Source organism: Anthonomus grandis, chromosome 11 (assembly GCF_022605725.1).
Source record: "Anthonomus grandis grandis chromosome 11, icAntGran1.3, whole genome shotgun sequence".
Taxonomy (NCBI): domain Eukaryota; kingdom Metazoa; phylum Arthropoda; class Insecta; order Coleoptera; family Curculionidae; genus Anthonomus; species Anthonomus grandis.
The window spans coordinates 20973372-20993912 of NC_065556.1; the positions used below are offsets into that span (position 1 = coordinate 20973372).

At 27.5% G+C, this 20541-nt stretch overlaps 1 protein-coding gene across 1 annotated transcript in view; it reads left to right on the plus strand.

Annotated features, from left to right (window-relative positions):
• The first annotated feature begins 230 nt into the window (after window positions 1–230).
• The window catches only part of LOC126742210 (cytochrome P450 306a1), a 104565-nt gene continuing 84254 nt past the window's right edge, over window positions 231–20541 (plus strand). Inside the window, exon 1 of the mRNA XM_050448811.1 lies at window positions 231–379. The gene's annotated coding sequence lies outside the window, so the exon portion shown is untranslated. The remainder of the gene's footprint in view (window positions 380–20541) is intronic.

The following is a 20541-nucleotide window of genomic DNA, read 5'->3' on the forward strand; positions in this document are numbered from 1 at the left end:
TCAGAAATAATTTGTCATTAAATTATTTTATATTCGTCATTTTACTTGCAAAAAAAATGCACCTAAGTATTGGACAGTTACTTGTTGCAAATATACCATAAAAAATCATCAATCACCCAGTTTACGTAAATGTTATGCCTCGCTTATACATCACTATCACCATATAAGCAACGAATTTAAAATTATAATAAGACCCATAGGGAATAAACTATATACCGGCTAGGTAGTACCAGGTTGTCGCTTATCCCCTGACAGTCACTGTGTCCCGCATACTAATAGTCGTTCGGTCGTGTCGGTTTTGTGCTAATCTTCCTTGTTTTTAACGTTAATTTAGGACAATATATCAAACAATTAACTCTCTGTCTACTATATTAATAAGGTAAGATTATCCTCGCTTTAATTTAATACAACTTTAACCTGTCTGAAGATAATCTTGCTCAGAGTTGGGTACGACCGGCACGCGGTCAAGTTTTATGTGCACTCTGTTGCCAAACCTTCTATAGAATAATTGAGTTAAATAAATGGGGCATTGTTGTCGCCTTTCCTACGTTTTTTTAAGTAAATATCTTAAATTTGTGCACCACGACCTTGTAGTTCATTGAACCCATATGCACTAATATAAAATTAATTGTCTATTAAGTAATTGTAATGTAGTTTATGACCAGTTTGTTGGTCATTCTATACGAATTGTGATTTCGATTCGAACTAGGGGAATGCGAAGTAAAGTTAAGGTAAAAAAAAATTCTGTTTAATTTGTTTGCTAAGGAAAGTATGTTTTTCTTTTTATAATTTTTATTGAATTTTCACATTTTTTTGAAAAGGTTAGTTGAAATATTATATTTTTTTAAAAGTTTTATCAGGCAATTAAATACATGTTTCACAAACTTTAAAATCAGAGTTTTAAAAATTGTTTTCTAAATGCTAAAAAATTGGAGTTTATTTAGGCAGTAGAAGCCACTTTTTACCCCTTAGACGTAATTTAAAAAACTCGTTTTTTGTTATTTAAAACTGAATTTTAACAGGAAGATTTTTTTTTTTGAATCTCAGGTACTAGTAGTCTAAGAAATTTATTTAAATTACGTTCTAAAATTAAAAACCTTTTTTTAGGGTTATGTATGTATGAATTTTTAATAATTTTTTTAAACCATTTTTCTCCACTTAAACGCAGTTTTCTTAAGAAAATGTAAATTTAATTATCTAAAAACTATAGTGTCTTAGTAACTAGATTCTTTGGGCAAATATTTTTGGAACTTTTCTAGCTAATTCTATAGCGACAAATATAACTAGTTCAAGTATCCTATAGTCAACATCCTTAAAAAAATTAATATTTCTTCAATTTTTTAGGCAGTTGCAGCCACTTTTTAATCCCTGGAAGCAGTTTTTCGCTTTAATGATTTGAAATAAATAGATTTCCAGGCAATTAAATTAACTGCATTATCCTTTCTTGTAAGAAAAACTCTTTAAAGTTAATCTTGCATAAAGCCTTATGCTATAGGTGCCTAATTTTAATAAGTTCCAAGAATATTCTGTAAGAATATACAGGGTGCCTCCGATTAAGTCGGCACTATTGGTATCTTTGTTAATATTTAAGATACAGGGTTGGTTAAATTAGCAAACAAGTAGGATTTTTTTTTGATTAAAATGGTGAAAACAGAAAAAAAATTGAACATCGCGTTTTCGAGAAATTGTGACAAATGTGCTTTTGGTAAATAGAATCCCCTGTATATTTTTACACAAATCAAAAGACAATAATTTTCTTAATAAAAAAGTTTATTTACACTAATAGCATAAACCTAAAAATAACAAAGTTATGGCTTTGAAATAAATAACATCAAGTAAAAGTACTAATTTACAATAAATGAGCAAAAACATCGCCATCTTGTTTAATACATTTCTGAGCACACTTAAGCACACGTCTTGTAGCTTTTAAAATTGTCCTCTATCTATTCATCCAATTATTTGCCTAATAGGTTCTTTTGAAGTTCATCAACGGTTCTGTATTTTTTTATACACTTCAATTTTTATGTAACCCCAAAATTAAAAATATAGAAGGATTAGGACTGGTGATCTAGGTGGCCAATGAATCGGGCCACGTGTCGCAATCCATTTATCGTCAAACAGTCTATTAAGTAATATTCTTACATCATTTAGTTGATAAGGAGATGCTCCATCCTGTTGAAAATAGATTTGTTGCCGTCTCTCCAAGTTAACATTATCCAAATAATCTTCCAGCGCTCCAGATAATATAAGATCAACATATCTCCTTCCAGTCAAAGTGCCATCATAAAACACAGGTCCTATTACTTGGCTTCCTATTAAGCCGCACCAAACGTTTATACTAAATTGATTTTGGGGATTTCTGGGATCAGTAAGAAAAGATTTTCTTGAGACCAATAGTGTACATTTTTACGGTTAAACATACCTTTGCTTGAAAAATTAGCTTCGTCGCTCCAAATTATACGGCTTAAGATATTATCATTAGCTTCATATGTATTACGTAACCTGTTGCAAAAAGCAAGTCTTCTTTCGTTATCGCCAGGCAACAATGTTTGTACTGGTCGATACTTATATGGATCAAATTTGTGTTTCTTTAAGACCCGTCAAATTGTTACTAAGCTCAAACCGTAAGCTCTTGCTAAATCTCTAGTTGAGTTTCCCATATGAGCTTCAAAATATGCCAAAATAGAAATTTCAACATCCTCGCTTACTATAAATTGGTTTCTTCTGCTAGTTCTTTTAAACACGTTTTCGTTATTTCTAAATTTTCTGTAGAGAATTAAAAAGTATCTACGGTTTGGCAAGTTACGAATCTAAAATCTCTAGCGATACTCTTCTAGAGTTCTGTCACTATTTTTTCGACATACAAGGTAACATATCATATTTTTTAATATGCGTAAAAGGCATTTTACTAATTTAGATTTTACAAAAATCACAAACTTTTATGACATGTAATTGTCAGTATTTCTTTATTTAATAAAATCTCTACGGCTACTGTCATTTTATTATTCAAACAATGATTTATTTGTTTTGCTCTCAAAAGGCCAACTTGCCTAAATTTGACAAAATTATTAATATCGCTATAACTTTGTTATTTTTAGGTTTAGGCTATTAGTGTAAATAAACATTTTTATTAAGAATATTATAAAGAAAATAAGAATTTAACAAAAGTACATTTTTCACATTTTCTCGAAAACGCGATGTTCAATTTTTTTCTGTTTTTTTCATTTTAATCAACAGAAAAAATCCTACTAGTTTGCTAATTTAACCGACCCTGTATCTTAAATATTAACAAAGATACCAATAGTGCCGACTTAATCAGAGGCACCCTGTATATAATCTTTGTTTTTGGATCTTAGGGCTCAAAGGATTTATAATTATTAACAGGATATCCAATATACTATAATAATTAGATTAAATTGCTTTATCCTGAATACTTTCACTCTATATCCCCCTAAAACATACTTTAATATACTTCGGCGATTTATTATTAATAGTACATAAATCTTCCCGTTTAAAATGCAATATGGACAGCTATTACGTGTTGCACTACAGAAACCCATAACATTCCATAGTTTTATGGGCAATTTAATGCACCGGAATACTTACATATGTTATTAAATAGCTGTCGGTATAATAAATAATAAAAACGAAATAATATAATGTTCAAAGAGACCTAAAGGTAAATAATGTAAGAATTAATTAATTTCCAAAAAAAAAAAAAATATGCATTTGTTGTATGGATTTTAAATTGGCCGTCTGGTTATATTGTTTCTTTCTACAAAGTTTACATTTAATAATAACATGTTTTTAATAAAACAACTATACTATAATGAGTCTTCATTTTTCAACTCTGTTTGTTCTGATAATTTGGCAAGTGTTACTTATAAATATAAGCCTTTTTAATAGAGTTACAAAGTAAGAAGTTAATATACAAGAATAAATTATACAAATAATGGCGTCTCTACAGAATGCTACACACAACTTTGCATCTCTTATTGAAAAACCATCTTTCCCAACAACATTGAATTTTATTTTAGTTATAATTTTATTTAAATTGTCGTGAATAATTAGTTTGAAATTTAGGAGAAAATTCTTTGAAATATGTGTTTTTTGTAGTTTTAAATGAAGCATGTTTAGGTGAGTTTTGAACATACAATTTTTATAACTATTGATATTAATAACTTTGGCTTGATAATTAGTGAATTTATAATAAATAATATTGATCTTAAGTATGTATTCATTTTAAAGAATATACATGATTAGAGTTAGCTTTATTATAAAAAAAGTTTTTTTTGTTAGCATTTTCATGAATTAAAAAACAAATTTAAAAAGTACCGCGGTTTAAGAAAATTTTAATTAGTTAGTATTTTAGGGACTTTTAATCCAAATATAAAAATTAGTTTTATTTATTGAATTATTATTATTTTTTTAACCATTAAAATAAAGAAGAGTTAAAAAATTGCATTTAAAAGTTAATTTTTAGAGATTTTAAGAGGAAATATTTCATTTCAAAGTACACCAATAAATTTTCCAAAATTTTGCAAGGATGGCAGAAAACACTTATGTTTTTATATTGGAAAATTTTTTTTTTACCAAAATTAATGTTGTGCAAAATTATGTTTTTGAACAAGAATGGATAAATAAAAATGTCAATCCTTACATTGTCATCAAGTTTTAGTTAGTTCTTTTATAGTCTTATTTTAATATTAAACTGCTGGTAAATTGAGTTAAAAAAATCTCAAATATCAACTTTTTAAATTCTTTGGTTATTATAAAAATTATATGTTTTCTAATTTAAAACCTTTTTTTGAAATTTTAATAAATGTCTTTAAATAAAAAAATCATCTATTTATTAATTTGTACACAATTATTATATTTTACTTATTGGCCTTACTTGGACTTATTGGCTTTACTTGGAGTTACGAACTACATAATTATATAAAACAATATACCCCTGCTTTTTATATAAATCCTTATAATCTAAGTGTTCCTCACTTATCATACTAATGTATATAAATAAATAACTTTTTCACCCTGGGAAAAATTGGTGTTTTTGAATCATTCAAAAGTTGAATTTTCGTATAAAACCACAATTAATAATCTACAATCCAAATCGATTAGGCAGACAAATTCTGAAATTAAAAAAATAATACTTTTAGTTTTTTTCACAATGCCTTAAAATCTTTACTACTGCAAAAAGCCCTATATACAGTAGAAGACTTTTTTTATATTTCCTTTTGAAGCACACACACTGGCGTTATTAGCTACCTATTATTTGCAAAATGTTTGCCTGCTTTTTATTATATGTTTTTTTTTGAGACTAACTTTTCTGACAGTAAAGCATTTTTTGATTTTGATTTGATTTTATAATAGATTCGCCATAAAATATAGAAAACAAAAAAAAATGAGAATTAAATTTATATAAATATAATATTTATTTAAAATAAACATATATCCACTTTTATTAATAAATGGCAAACAAATTAAAGAAAGTGCGCAATATGGATAAATTTACTTTTTAAATAAAAAAAAAATTCGCATACATTTTTTAAACTTTTTTATAATCCCTTTTTTCTTCCTAGGTCAGAATTTTCTATATTAAAGTCTTGAGTTTCTTGAGATCTTCGCAGATTAATTTACAATTAGCAATCCTAACTACCTAAACACCATTTTTTACTTACTACCTTTAGAGATCTTTTTTATTTCAGTGATTTCTCAAAAGCATAAGATATAAAGGGTGTCCATTTAATATCGCGGTGCTCGATTGCGGCTAAACCGTTAAACGGAAAAAAACTTTAATGGTGGAAATGTTAATTAAGTTAGAGGGACCACTTTTTAAAATTAGTTTGGTTGATACAGGGTGTCCCAAAAAAGCGTGGTACATACTTTGAACTTTTTTTTTAATGGAACTACCTATACATTTTTCCTGAAATTAGAGTCTCATTTGACTTTCTCTTTAACCCTAAAATTGTTTTGCTCTAAAATGCGACGTTGCTCAGTTATTAACATTTTAAAGACATTTTTACGAAAATCAATGTTTCACTAAAATATTAATATTTACCACCAACGTTGTGTATCTTTTTAAAAAATCTATGCAGTCCTTGGCTAAGTTTATTTTATCTTATGAAGTTCCAAAATTTATTTATTTTTATACAGGGTGATCAAAATCGTTACTCAAATAATGATATTTTTAATTAAATTTTGCGCTATCTTTTTAAATAGAACACCCTATATCTAGTAACGCATTTTAATAGGACATTCTTTTATCTTCAATTTGATACCAATAAATTTTCGTTTATCTCTCACCGTTTTCTTAAAATTTGTTCTTAAAGGAAGAGTGATACTTATTTTTCATAGGCATTACGACACTTACGATGGAAAACAATTAATAGATATTTTATGGAATCAGATCTCTGTTCAATTCTATTTCGAACACTTTTTAGTACGAAAAAAGTCAATAGTTTTAATAACCATAGTAAAATAAGAGTAGTTAGAGACAAATAATATTAACCCCTGATGCTATCTCACTTAAAAATAAGAAATTTTGTCTTACAAGTAAAAAGTTAGCTATAATTCATTTATTCTTTATTATGTGACGTCAATTATTATGTTTGCTTATCAATCAAGGAAAAATTTCCTAATAATTTCCAACATCCTGTACAAAAGCAAACTAGAACCAAAACAGTTTTAAATGAAGAAACCAATTGGTAATCACCATGTCGGTTGTTGCAACACTGGAATTTAGTTTGTAGAGAACGAAAAAGTAAGAACTTAGTTAGAAATTAATCGTCCGTGGGAAAATATCCCAATAAAAGCAAATATGATCCCTATCATGCACAGCTACATTAAGGCACAAAATAAAGCAGCAGATTTTTTTTTAAATGTATGCACTTCACTAATGAACGTACGTTTCACAGAAATGATTTTGTGAATCTCCATCGAGTTTTTATGAATAATTTTCAACAATGATGGAGCATCAATGTTTGGGGGTGCAATATTACATGATTTTGTTTTTGTTCCATCCTTTTTGAAAATCGTTTAACAGGAAAAGTTTTTCTAAGTTTCTTAAGAGAGAATTTTCCGCACTTCCCGACTTTGTAAGGCATCAGTTGACGGGTGCACAAGCTCACATTTGTACTGACGTCAGGGAACATATCACACACCAATTTGGTAATAGATGGATTGGAAGGCTAGGTTAGCTATTCAAATTAATTTTTGAATTAACGTTTCTGGATTTCTTCTTGTGGGGAAGTCTGTAAATCTAGGCAAGATATGGTGGAGCGCATACAAGAGTCTTTCAGACGTCTACTACGCTTCGTGCAGTTAAAAAAATTTTCGCAAGGCTGATTTGTGTTTAGAGTAAAACGGTAAATATTTTGAGCAATTTTTGTAATAGAACTTATTTATAATGTTTTTAATGTTTTTGATGAATCCTTGATGTAACTGAAATTAATGAGGGTGATATTAATCTTTCTTGTTGCATTTTCCAACGGACCTATTTGTAAGACATTTTTTGTCTTACTGTAATTTTCGGATTTTCTCCAACCGACTTGGTGAATGCCAATTTGATTTCTTCATTTAAAACTGTTTCTGTTCTAGTTTGTTTTTTGTACTCTACGCTTACAGTATACTTAATAAAATAAATAAAACATTACTATATAAAATTAAACGTTGTAATGCCTATACAAAAATAAGTGTCACTCTTCCTTTAAGAATAAATTTTGAGAAAACGGTTAGAGATAAACGCAAACTTGTTGGTATCAAATTAAAGATAAAAGAATGCTCTATCAAAATGCGTTACTAGATATAGGGTATTCCATTTAATATAATAGCGCAAAATTTAATTGAAAATATCATTATTTGAGTAACAATTTTGTTCACCCTGTGTAAAAATAAATAAATTTTGAAATTTCATAAGATAAGATGAACTTAGCCAAGAATTCTACATAGATTTATCAAAAAGATAAACAACGTCGGTGGTAAATATTAATATTTAAGTGGGACATTGATTTTCGTGAAAATTTCTTTAAATTGTTAATAACTAGGCAACGTCGTATTTAGGGCAAAATAATTTTAGGGTTAAAGAGAGAGTCAAATGAGACTCCTATTTCAGGAAAAAAATATAGGTAGTTCCATTTAAAAAAAGTTCAAAGTATGTATCACGCTTTTTTGGGACACCCTGTATCAACAAAACTAATTTTAAAATGTAGTCCTCTAACTCAATTAACATTCCCACTATTAAAGTTTTTTTTCCGTTTCACGGTTTAGCCGCAATAGAGCACCGCGATATTAAATGGACACCCTGTATATACTGTATATGAGGTGCATCGTAGTACAATAAAACCCAATTCTAAAATCTTATAATTACAAGTTAAGTTATAATTATAAAGAACGTAATCGACAAATGAAAAATTATTTGCCAAAAACTCGTTAAACAAAATTAAAAATAGCTACCATATAAAGAAAAAGCAAGATTAAACACGACAAAACTGATTGAAAATAACAATAAAACTAGTCAAAGACTAAACTAGAAAAATAAAGAATGGAAAAATTGAGAGTAATAAGATCTAAAATTTATGCTGCTAAAATTGTCAAGTGAATTAAAATGGGTCAGGATATAGCAGATTTCTGGTTAAAAGTGATTGAATTATTCTCTTGTATAAATTAAAATTTTGTATGTTTTTAATGTTGGAAGGGAATGCTTTAATTGCACGGAACATTGGTGAACATAAACGTAGTACTGATGTGAATAGAATACAATGAATCTAAGTACCTTTTATAAAATAAGCGTTAGCTTTAAAATAGTTTTCACGTTTTTGAATAAATAACACTAATTTATTTGAGTTATAGCAAAAAGACTGACATAATATTTAACAATCAGCTCTTTTCATTGCATGTAGTAAGATGGCATTGAATGTAATTAAAAAATAAATTAAGACTACCATTGGAATGATTATTATGCGCACATATATTCTTAGGAATAAGCTCTTTTTGTAGTCATCTAAAAATTCACAGTCAGCATACTCTTTAACACATTCAGGTCCTCCTCTTCTTGTATAATTTCGACAATCTTATGTATGTATAATATCATTTAAGAATTTTGTGAGGTATTTACGAAAACCCTAACCTAACTCCGTCTCTGTTCGAGTGCCAAAAAAAAACCGAAAAAAGAAAAAAAAACTCCTTCCTCTCACAATAAACTTTCGTACAGCTGAGAGGTCTCGGGGCATATCGGCGAGGTCGACGTCCGGAACCAAAAATAAAACGAAACGACCGACGTGAAGAAGAAGAAGAATAAGAAGAAGACGAAGAAGAATAAGAGCAAGATGGAAGTAGCCGCCGCTGGTATAGCAGAGCAGCTGGGTCCTGGTCTTCAGTAGGTTAGTGGTTCAGAGCGCCAACCCACTCGATAATGGACTATTATTTTTCACATTTCCATACAAAGGACGCTTTGACGCTTCATTCGATATCGTTTGCATGAAAGTTTCATTCCAGGGACGGACTATATGTAGTTGATAAAAGCTTTGGGATATTGAGCATTAAGATCATGCCAACTAAGCTTTATGCCATTGTTTTGATTTGGTGTGAGTTTCGTATACAGGTTCTGTTCATTGTATGCTAAGGTGACTATAATTACACTTGCTCGTTCTTTTCTTTATTTGCTTTTGTGTGTTATCAAGATTTTGCTTGGAACAAAATAATTCATTTTTAATAAATTTTATACAATCACAATCGTTTGATTAAAGCGAACCGTTGCTTTAAGTGTGGTAGTAGTTCTATTTAAAACAAACTAATTGAGTATAAAGATCACTTTACAATAAGACTTTAATGTAAATTTTTAATAATCATAGGTATATGGATTTTTGGGTGTCATCTATTTGTAAAATTTAATGATTTTGTCCAGGATTTTAGAAATGTAAAAATGGCAATAAACGCAGATGAATGAAAAATGCTTGCAAATTTAAAAACATTTTATTTTTATTTTTTTTTATTTAATATATCAACGGGCTTTGGCCCAATATTACAAAAAAATATAAGAATAATAATTGGATGATTAAACTAACCTAACCTAACATACAATTAAAGCTTAGAATATAAAGATTACCTATAACTTGGAACAATCAGTCCAGAGAAAAAAAAAAAAAAAGACAATACTTATAGTTAATAAGTATTGTCTTTTTTTTTTTACAATTACCATCAAAAATTGTATTACCATCACAATTACCATAACAATTATCATCACAATTCACAACACCTTATAGTGTTGTGAATTGTGATGTGTACTTCATGTTTTTCCAAGGATTTTGGACATTTTTATTAGATTTAAATTACAGGTAATTTTGTGTAAATTTTATAAAATTAATGGCAAAATGTGATATTGTGGTGACTTAATGAAAATCTTCAATACTTTTATATATAATTAAAATTATTGAGAATTTCTTGCTATTTTTGAACATTTAGAGAAATATTTGTTTTTTTTAATTTCAAATTCTTTTATAGATTTTTATTAGTTTGTTTAGAATTTTTCAAGTTTTTCTACATCACATATTAAAAAAAGAAATAATTTGGAGATTTTTTAAATAATTCACAAAATTGGATTTCCCATATTTTTTAAAATTTTATTAGATAAGATTCCCGTATAGATTCTTGGCAGAATATTAAAATTTTTCCAGATTTTTGAGAATGAGAAATTTTTGAGCAAATTTTAGAAGAATTTCAAAAAAAGTTTTATTTTTGGGGATACTATGACATTTTATATATTTAATAGGATCTGATGCATCCTGAAGACTTAATCCAGGTCTGTAAATTACTTTATTAGATTATGTAATATAGTTTGTCAATATTTAGTCAAAAATGCATAAAATAAGAATTGAATTAATTTAAATACAAGGAGTTTCTCAAAAAAAGAAATAGGAAATTGCATCAATTTGAACTACTCACAAATACAAATGACTAAATGAAAACACTTCAAATTCTTAAAGTAAAATTATTAATGCATAAATTAAAATAAGTAACTTCAAATGTCTAAACCAAAATTAAAAATAGCTTAAAGTATCTGAAAGAACTAAATCACAATCTCAATTGACTAGAGGGAAAGACTCCAAATGCCTAGAAGAAATAAATAAACACTCAACTGTCTGGAAAAAAAGATCTGAAATGGCTTAAATAAAATTGAAACTAGCTTAAAATGTTTCTAACAAACAGATCACACACTCTGAACCGGCTCGAATATAAGACCTCAAATGCCTGAAATAAAATTTAAAATGACTTTAAAGACCTGAAAGAAAAAAACTTAATTAATACTCTAGGAAAGACTTTGATTGCTTATAATTTAATTAAAAATAGCTTCAAGTTCGTTGAAGAATTAAACTATAATTATAACTGACTGGGGGTAAAGACTTGACTAAATGCCTGGAATAAAATTAAAAATAAATTTAATTGTCTGGAAAAAATAAATCACAATCTTGACTGGCTGAAAGGAAAAAATTTAAATATGTGTGAAAACAAGTGTTTCAGTCTTGGTGTTAAAATATCGTTAAAATATTTCTAGAGTAGTAGAAGGAATTTTAAAAATGGATTAAAAATTTTAAATGTGAAAAATCAATGTAAAAAAATGGCGAATGGTATCAATATAGTCAAAATGTAAGATTCTCGGTTTCTAAAAAAATAATGAACTTGTTAATTTATTTTAAAAATACGTGAAGGAATTGTAAAAAAATTTATAAAAATTTTGAAGATTTGATGAGGGAGTTAGTAAATTATAATTTTGTTTCAATTATTGTAGTTTTTTTTATTTTTTCCACGATAATTCATGATTTTGAAATTTAGCTTTTAGGTTTTGGTGCAAGAGCCGAAAAACAAAAATTCTCGATAGTAATTCTCTGTTTTAAAACATAATAAATTTTTAAAATTTTTCAAGAAACGTGGAGGACTGTTAAAAATTGAACAAGATCTTGGAAAAATATAGTTACATTAGAATGTAGTTACATTTTCGATATTTTCCACATTAATTTATCGATTTCAAAGTGTGTAAGTGTTCGTGAAGAAGCACGGAAACGAAAATTTTCAATAATTCTTTTGATGTAAAATAACTTATTACGTATTTTTAAAATACCTAAAGGAAATTTAAAAAATTGACAAAAGATGGCGAAGAAGTTGGAAAAATATATTGCGTTGAGATCGATGTAGTCTTTTGTTTTTAATTTTATCTATATTAATTTCAAGATTTTAATATCAAGTGGGTGTGTTTTTATCGAAAAAATGACAAAAAAAAATTGAATTATTTTTGGTTTTAAAATGAAAATGGTATTTCAATAGAATTTCAAAAGTATTTCAATAAATTATTAGAGGCATTTATATATACATACATTTATATTTTTTAATAACTTTTCGGTCCATTTCCAAATTTGTCTGAGCATTCCTAAAATACTTTAATTTTTACAATTTTTTTATAATTTACAATTGGAATGGAATTTCTAGAATATTTAATAATTGCAATTTTTTTCTTAGCGGTTTTTAAATAATTCACCTTTATTTAGCATAAGAAAGAACATATAGAAATTTATAAAAATTCATATAATTTAATGAAAATTCAACATTTAAAAATATTAACAATAATTTTTATTATTTTTAAGCAATGCTTGCTTTTAAATTTTAAGCCAGCTTGTTTTTAATTTTAAAGCATTTTTTTTTTAAATTAGTCTAAGGATTCCTGAACTTTCTAAATTTAATAATTCTTAAAAAAGTACATATTAATTTATATACTTTTTTAATTTTTTTAATTTTTTCAAAGCATTGTTTAGTCAAACTTGTTTAGTCAATTTTTTCAGAAATTCCTGAAAATACAGACTCACACATAACACATTTTATCTCCAAATAACAATTAAATTATCATCTTAACAGTGATTTTAATTGAATGTTCTTCTACCCAAAACGGATAAAAACATTCATGGTTTATGTGATTAAAATGTTGGCTTATCAATTTCTTTGAACATAAAGAAATATGAAAAAGTTGAGTTCAAAGATAAAAACTAAAATACCCAAATCTCTAATTCAAAGATTCTGCACATTGTGGATCAGACATCAACTGCAGGAGCATCAACGAATTAATTTAAAAATAAACCTTATCAAAAGTCTTTAAAAAGTCATTAATTTGCACTAATTATTCATCTTTATTTCTTTACATTTAATTCAACTGAAGAACTAAGGCAGTGCTATTTGAAATGCCTTCATTAGCAGTAAATATGTCTCTGAATTAACTGAAGAAATAATTCTTCAGGAACAACGATCTCATCAGCTGTTCTATCGATCAAGGCACGCCAAAAGGTCATTGAGCTCTTGGAGATGATCCGCATCAGAAGAAAATCAGCAGGACCGTTTACGTGCGTGTATAACGGGCTTCGGTCAACTCCACTTTCACTTTCGTAGGTAGATGGTTTAGACACACCCATGTTTCGTATAGGACCAATGACCAGCAGACCATCGGGACATTTCGACTGGGACTGTTTTAGGTTCAGTAGCACTAAACCAATTTTGGAAAAAATGTGTTTTACTTTTAACTATTACTTGAATTTCTTGATATTTATTTAAATTTTATGAAGTATAAGACAGAGGTTGAAGTGGAGCACGTGAAGCTCCTTTGTTAATTGTTAATATAAAACCCTAATCATATTGTTTTATAGTCTTCAAAACTATACAATAAACTAGCAGATAATGATATGCCTGAACACGAAATTATGCATAACGATTTCCCAACGATTTATTTAATTTGATATTGACATTACCATCAACGTTGTCGGCATTAGGGGATTTACCTTCGCATGACCATTCGAACACTTAACCGCAGTTTAATAAAAAATCCACGTTTTGAAATATTGCGGCAATCGCGTATATATGTAAATCGGAAGAGGTCGTTGGCACCTTTTATGGGAGAATCTACAGGGTGGATTAGCAAAATGTGAAAACAAGTCATTTTAGAATTTAAATTTTGGTATATATAACCTGCAATAGTTCAGTTTTTTGAGATTTATTAAAGGCTTGCAAAAATCAAAAAAGATCGTGAAATTTTAACGACTTTATTAAAGCAAAGCCCTTTTAATCATTTTACGTAGACGAAGTCATTGCTGAGATAAATAGTTTATTACATTAAAACTGATTACTTAAGAGACAAGTTTTTTTTGTCAAATTATAGTGCAACAATTCACTGCTGTGATAATTATTTTACTGCTTTTAAAATACATGAGGAAAAAATGAGTGCCTGGGTTGATAAGAAATTAGAAAACACTGGTTAGATAATAATGTTATTACTAAGAGGGCTAAAGAAAATAAATATTATGGGAAAAGAAGAAGCTGCTTTTTATTGGTTTTAAGTAGAAAATCACCACCTTAATGATTTTTCATATAACTGTAACGCTGTGAAAGGATATGTTTTAAAGGAAAACTATAAAAATCACTACTTAGATAAATATTTTATTATATCGAAACTGATGAAAAAAAATCACCGGAGAGAAAATAGTTATTTATGTACGCACTAGTGCGTCAAAAGTTAAACTTTATAAACCGTGGGAAGTTCGTAAAGTGAATACTTTACGCACGGTAGTAGAAAAATACTCTTCTTCAAAGTCCTGTCAAAAAAACCATTGCCGTAATAATTGATTTATTAGACAAATAACCATTAAGTCAATAAACAATATTAAAATAATTACTAAAATAATGTTAATTCATTTAATATCGTTGGTCATTTTAATCCTTCTTTTCTTTATTACCTTAGAACAACAATGGCTATATAGCCAGGAGTTGGAAAAATGGTGAGTATCTTAATAAAATAATATTCATGTCATATGATTTTTTTTATGTGGATAGCTTTTACAGAAATGCGTTAATAGTCATAATTTATAAAATTATGTGGAATTTGATATGGTTAAGTGAGAATAGCGAAATTTGCTAGACTTCGCCTATCAAAGGCACACAAATATTTTTTTATGTTAACTAATTAATTATTTATTATTTTTTGTAATTTTTTAAATAATTAATAAAAGCCGTTTATTATTATTATTATTATTATTATTATTATAACCATACCGTTAAGGACAATAAAAAGAGGCAATTTTACTGCTGTTTTTAAAGCGATAAGCAATGTGCAAGATACCAAGTAAACTATTAATAATTGATTAAAAAAATCTATGCAATGATAATTATTTCATTTGTTTTGTGGAAAAATCGATTTCTCTTTTATATATTCCTATCTCAGTCAAAAAGTTAGAAGTCAGTTAGAAGAAAATGGCTATAAAATGATGTTGTCCGCGTATAGTGCGACACATTACGAAAGAAAAATACTATTTTTTGTGATCCAAACACTATTTAGAAAGTGGAACGATAATATAGGAATAAGGTGGAGAAATCGAATTATCATTTATAATCCCTGTGTCTGTCTGAAAATTAGAAAAGGATAACAATGAAATGATGTTTTATGGGTATAACGAGACACAGTACGAAAGAAAAACGCTATTCAGACGCGCCTCAGACAGTGTGACAACTTTCGAATACAAAAAATCCAAAATATGTGTTGCCGTTTAATATTTAATATTGAAAAATATGATAGCATATCTTATAAAATGAATGAAACTAAATGGTTAAATATGACAAATCGAAGGCTATTTCATCTTCAAATCTTTTTTCATGAACTTACATATAAATAAACGCAAATATATTTCAACGTGTTTCATAGAAAAAATCAAGACCAATGACAACGTACACTCTAAAAATACTAGAACTAAAACAAAGTTCGTGATTCCTAAACATAAAACAGCATTTTTTTAAAAAAGTTCTTTGTATACCTCTGTTCATCTTTATAATTCTTTGCCCGGTTATATGAAAGTACACACCGCACAAAAATTATCGCATCACTAGTATTTTAAGATATTTTTAATATTTTTTGGGATAATCTGTATATGTATCAACTTAAAAGATATTTCTGGTTTCTTATCATGGACAACAAATGATCGGAATTTCTTACATATTTTTTTGAAGTAAAAATGCTCGCGTAGATTATTCCTGTGTTGGCGAATGCATTGAAATCGAAAACGTTCTAAGCAAATAGTGTTATTCTAAAGTAAAAATTTAAATTTATTGTTCATAATGGATGTGCCTGAACGTTTAACAAGACATGTGACTAACGAAGAAGCCGCTAGAATCATTGCGCTCATAGAAGATGGCCGCAGTCAAAGATACGTCGCTCGGATAATGTGAGTTCAACAAAGCACCATTTCCAGAGTTGTTAATCGCTACCAAGAAATAGGACAACTTTCTAGACGACTCGAACAAGGCCGCAGAAGGGTAACTTCGGCAGTAGATGATCGTTACTTAAGGTTAACGGCTTTAAGAATTAGGCATACCACCACTAAAAGACTGCAAACAGATCTATTGGCTGCTCGTAATGTCGGAATAAGGCTACAGACAGTTCGAAATAGGCTGAGAGAAGCAGGTTTACGAGCTATAGTACCAGCTAGAGGTCCACGTCTTACCAGAGAACATCGAGTAGCAAGATTGCAATTTGCTAGAGAATACGCAAATTGGAATATTTAAGATTGGTCCAATATTTTATTCACGGATGAATCAAGATTTTGTTTATATTCATCAGGCGTATACCAGTATATAGGCGACGTGGTGAACGGCACGATCAGGTTAATTTTTGTCAAACTGAAAGCTTTGGTGGTGGCTTTATCATGGTTTGGAGAGGAATTTCTTTTGAGGGTCGCACGGAGCTAGTACCAGTAAATGATGGAAGACTAAATGCTGACAGGTACATAACCGATATCCTAGAACCCCATGTAGTGCCCTATATGCCATATATCGGTAATAATTCTATGCTAAGTTGCTTGAGAGTTGTTTGGCAATACTTAGGATAGGTCGAGATACCCACCCTAAATTGGCCTGCACGTAGCCCGGACCTTAATCCGATAGAACATGTCTGGGACCATCAGGATGGCAAATTCAGTAACATCTAGCACCAATAAGAACACTAGATGATCTTCCAAATATTCTTTTTGACTTCTGGGCAAACGTGCCGCAAGAATACCTCCAGAACCTGTTTAGAAGCCTTCGAAGACGAATGGAAGCTGTAATTAGAGCCAGGGGCGGTAACACATGCTACTAGAAATTCATTGGCTTAGATAAAGTTCATTTTTTTTGTATACATGTTTTGTACAATTTTTTTGATTTTTGTATGTTTTGGTAAATCAAAATGTTTGTCCTCTGTAGTTTGAACTGATTTAAAATAAATGTTGCAAAAGTCGTATTATTTGGTGATTTAATTATCAATATCAATAACATTTTAAAAAACAGGCAACAAATTAAAAATATTTAAGAAATAATAAGTGATTCCATAATTTTTGTGGGGTGTGTATTTACAACAAAAAAATTTAAATCTGTGTAATTTAAGTCTATAATAATGAGTAAGAAAGTACAGGACTATAATTCGACCCACCGCTAGTGCTTTTGAACTAATAAATTACAAGAAAATAAAAGCTACTAGGCTATATAGTCTTTTTCTATAATTATGATTTTTTTAAAAATATTTTGGGATTTAAAAAAACACGATTTATATGTATATATTTTAGTTCAAAGTTATTTTTCTTATTTTAATCATTTATTTTTAACTATCAGCTAAATTTATTTTTTAATCATAGGCAACATTTAAATTTTTTACACCTTCGAGCAAATATATTAAACTTTTAGCATATTGGCCGTACATTTATTTTATTTTTCACTTTTTTTTCACTTTTCTTTCAATTTTTTTAATATACATCATGCTTTTAATTAATTAATGTTGCAGGCACTTATGCTTGATAATTATTTGTTAATCAGTATAACAAACATGGCTAGTTAGGTCATAAAATATAATGCATTAATAAATCAACGAAAAAAAAATGTTAAAAAAAAGGTGGATCATATCCATTTAAGTAATGCTTATAATTTGGTAAAAACTTGCTTTTTTTACTGTAAGAATTTAATAATTTTAATTTTACATTAAATATTTGTTTCTTCTTCTTATTAAATTTGTATACGATTTTCATTATTTTTTATGAAAAATTTGAGATATTTAGCAAAAAAGTTTTTTTTTATTCAGAAATTAATTTAAATCAGTAAAGTTAACATTTTTTAATGTTTGTTACAAAAAAAAACTAAAAAGTTAATACATATTACGCGAATTTTTTTATTTTAATTATCTGGATTAATAATATGATTTTCTTGTATATATTTCAAGAGTTATTTCTTTCAAAATATTTTGAGTTTTTTAAAAAAATCGATTTCTATGTACATATTTTAGTTCGAACTTGTTTTTCTCATTTAAATCAAGTATTTTTAATAATCATTTAAATTTATTTTTCGATCAAAAGGAATATTTTAGTTTTTTGTATTTTCTAGATCATTTATTTTATTTTTTAAAAATTTATTTTCACTTAGTTTTAAATTTTTAATACTGTTTTCTAATTGTTTGAAATTTTCAAAAATTTTTTATTTAAAATTTAGGTAAATTTTATTACTGTTTTTTTTTTGTATTTAAAAAAGTTCTAGAAAATAACAAGATAATGTATAAACAAACTCAACAAACTAACCTCCAAAAATTGAAGAAAAAGTTATTGAATCAATTAAAGTATTAACAAAAAAAAAGAAAAGTTTTTGGAAAATAATAAAAAATTATATAATTTGGTACAAGCATTACGACATGGCTCATGAAATATACTTTATTGATAAATCATACCCAGTAATCATATATTATTTCTCTTCAACATCAATTAATGGTATGGAAGGGAAATAATATAGAAATAAATTCTTAAAAGCTTCAATTACAATTAAATTAGTAAAGCTATACTATATGTATTTAAGTTATGCTTACAATAAGATTAACATTCGCATTTTCTATCCTAAATCATTAAACATTTAAGCTTTTAATTTAATTCCGGTACAAGCTTTTTTATCATAAAATTTCTAAATAATTTTTTTTGAATAACAAGTTTAAGATTTTAAATTTTTTAATGGTGAAAAAAATTGGAAAAATGTTCAAGTTGATATTAGAGTTCCTGTTCTTTTATGAATCATTTTTATAGGTCCAATCAGATCTGAAAATTTTAAAATACATTTGACACTTTAAATTTTTAAATTATTCCAGGACATTTTTCCTTATAACTTTTAAACTATGCAGGATATTTATATAATCCTTTTACCGTTTTATAGAGGAGACTTTATAGATAATTAACATGTAAAAATTTACGTTTTAAACTAAATATTGACTTGGCTGGAGTAGGTAGTCAATTAATAATTAAATTTTCTAGTTTTTTAAGGATCATTTAAAAACTTTTTGAAGTACTTAATGGAGAGTTTTACTTTTTATGTTTTATTTTAGTTAATAATTTCTGAGTTAAAGGCAGTTTTATTTGCCCAAGACCCAAGATCCAATGCTTATCAGATTTTATTATGTTTATTTTTCCATATACTTAATGAAATTAAGTTAAAATTCTTTTTAAAAATCATTTACCAATAAAATGCAAATTTAAGAAAACTGCCTCTAATTTGTTGAGAAATTAACTTTAAGTAAAAATTTTAACGCACATAATTATGTGTTCTCAAAAAACGATAATTTTTTCGAGTTTTTTAAATTTGTAATTAGTACTTAAAAATGATTTATTTTAACATACTCATACACTGATAGACTTTTACAATAAAAATAAATATTTAATATTAATTATGCGGAGTTATATAAAAATTTAAAAAATTACATATTTAAAAAAAACGGGCAATGAACTAATGACCGGGTAACTGAACTAAATGAACTCTGTGGTTTATTACTAAAGAGAAAGTTAACATTTTTTTGCATAATTTAAATTGCTAATATTGAATAAAATATTTTATGGATAAATCATTGATAAGCAATAGAAAATTTGATCACAAATGTCCATCAGTAAATTAACACTGGAAGAAACGATTAATATAAAAATGCATGCATTAAAAAAAAATATATAAAAAAAGGTATCGCGTCCATTTAAGTTATGCCTATATTTGCTTAAAAACTTGTACATAAAAATTTTAACTTTTTTTTAAATGTAAGCCACAGTGTCACACTAGTGACATATTTCAAGTAAAAAATTAAGTATATATGTTTATATTACTTATTTACGACGTTAAGGGTAAATTATTTCGCAAAAAAACAGCCAATTTATTGCAGTTCAATGATCTTTTAAATTTCCAATTAAATCCGGAGTTGGGTCAATCAGTCGACTTAAAAAAAATCAATATATGAGTGGTTCACAAATATTTTGCCTCACAAGAAATGCATTATTTAATGAATATTATATATGGCCAAAAAATTGATTTGTTGTTATTCTATGTAAGAAAATCCCTAATCAGCAAGAAATAGGCAAGTTTTTGATTTTCGAATTTTAAAACCCTGTTTAGGTGACTTAAAACTTAAAATTTATTTAAAAAAATATATACCTGTTTTATTACGAAAATTTATTGAGAGCATTACTTTTAACGTCTCAA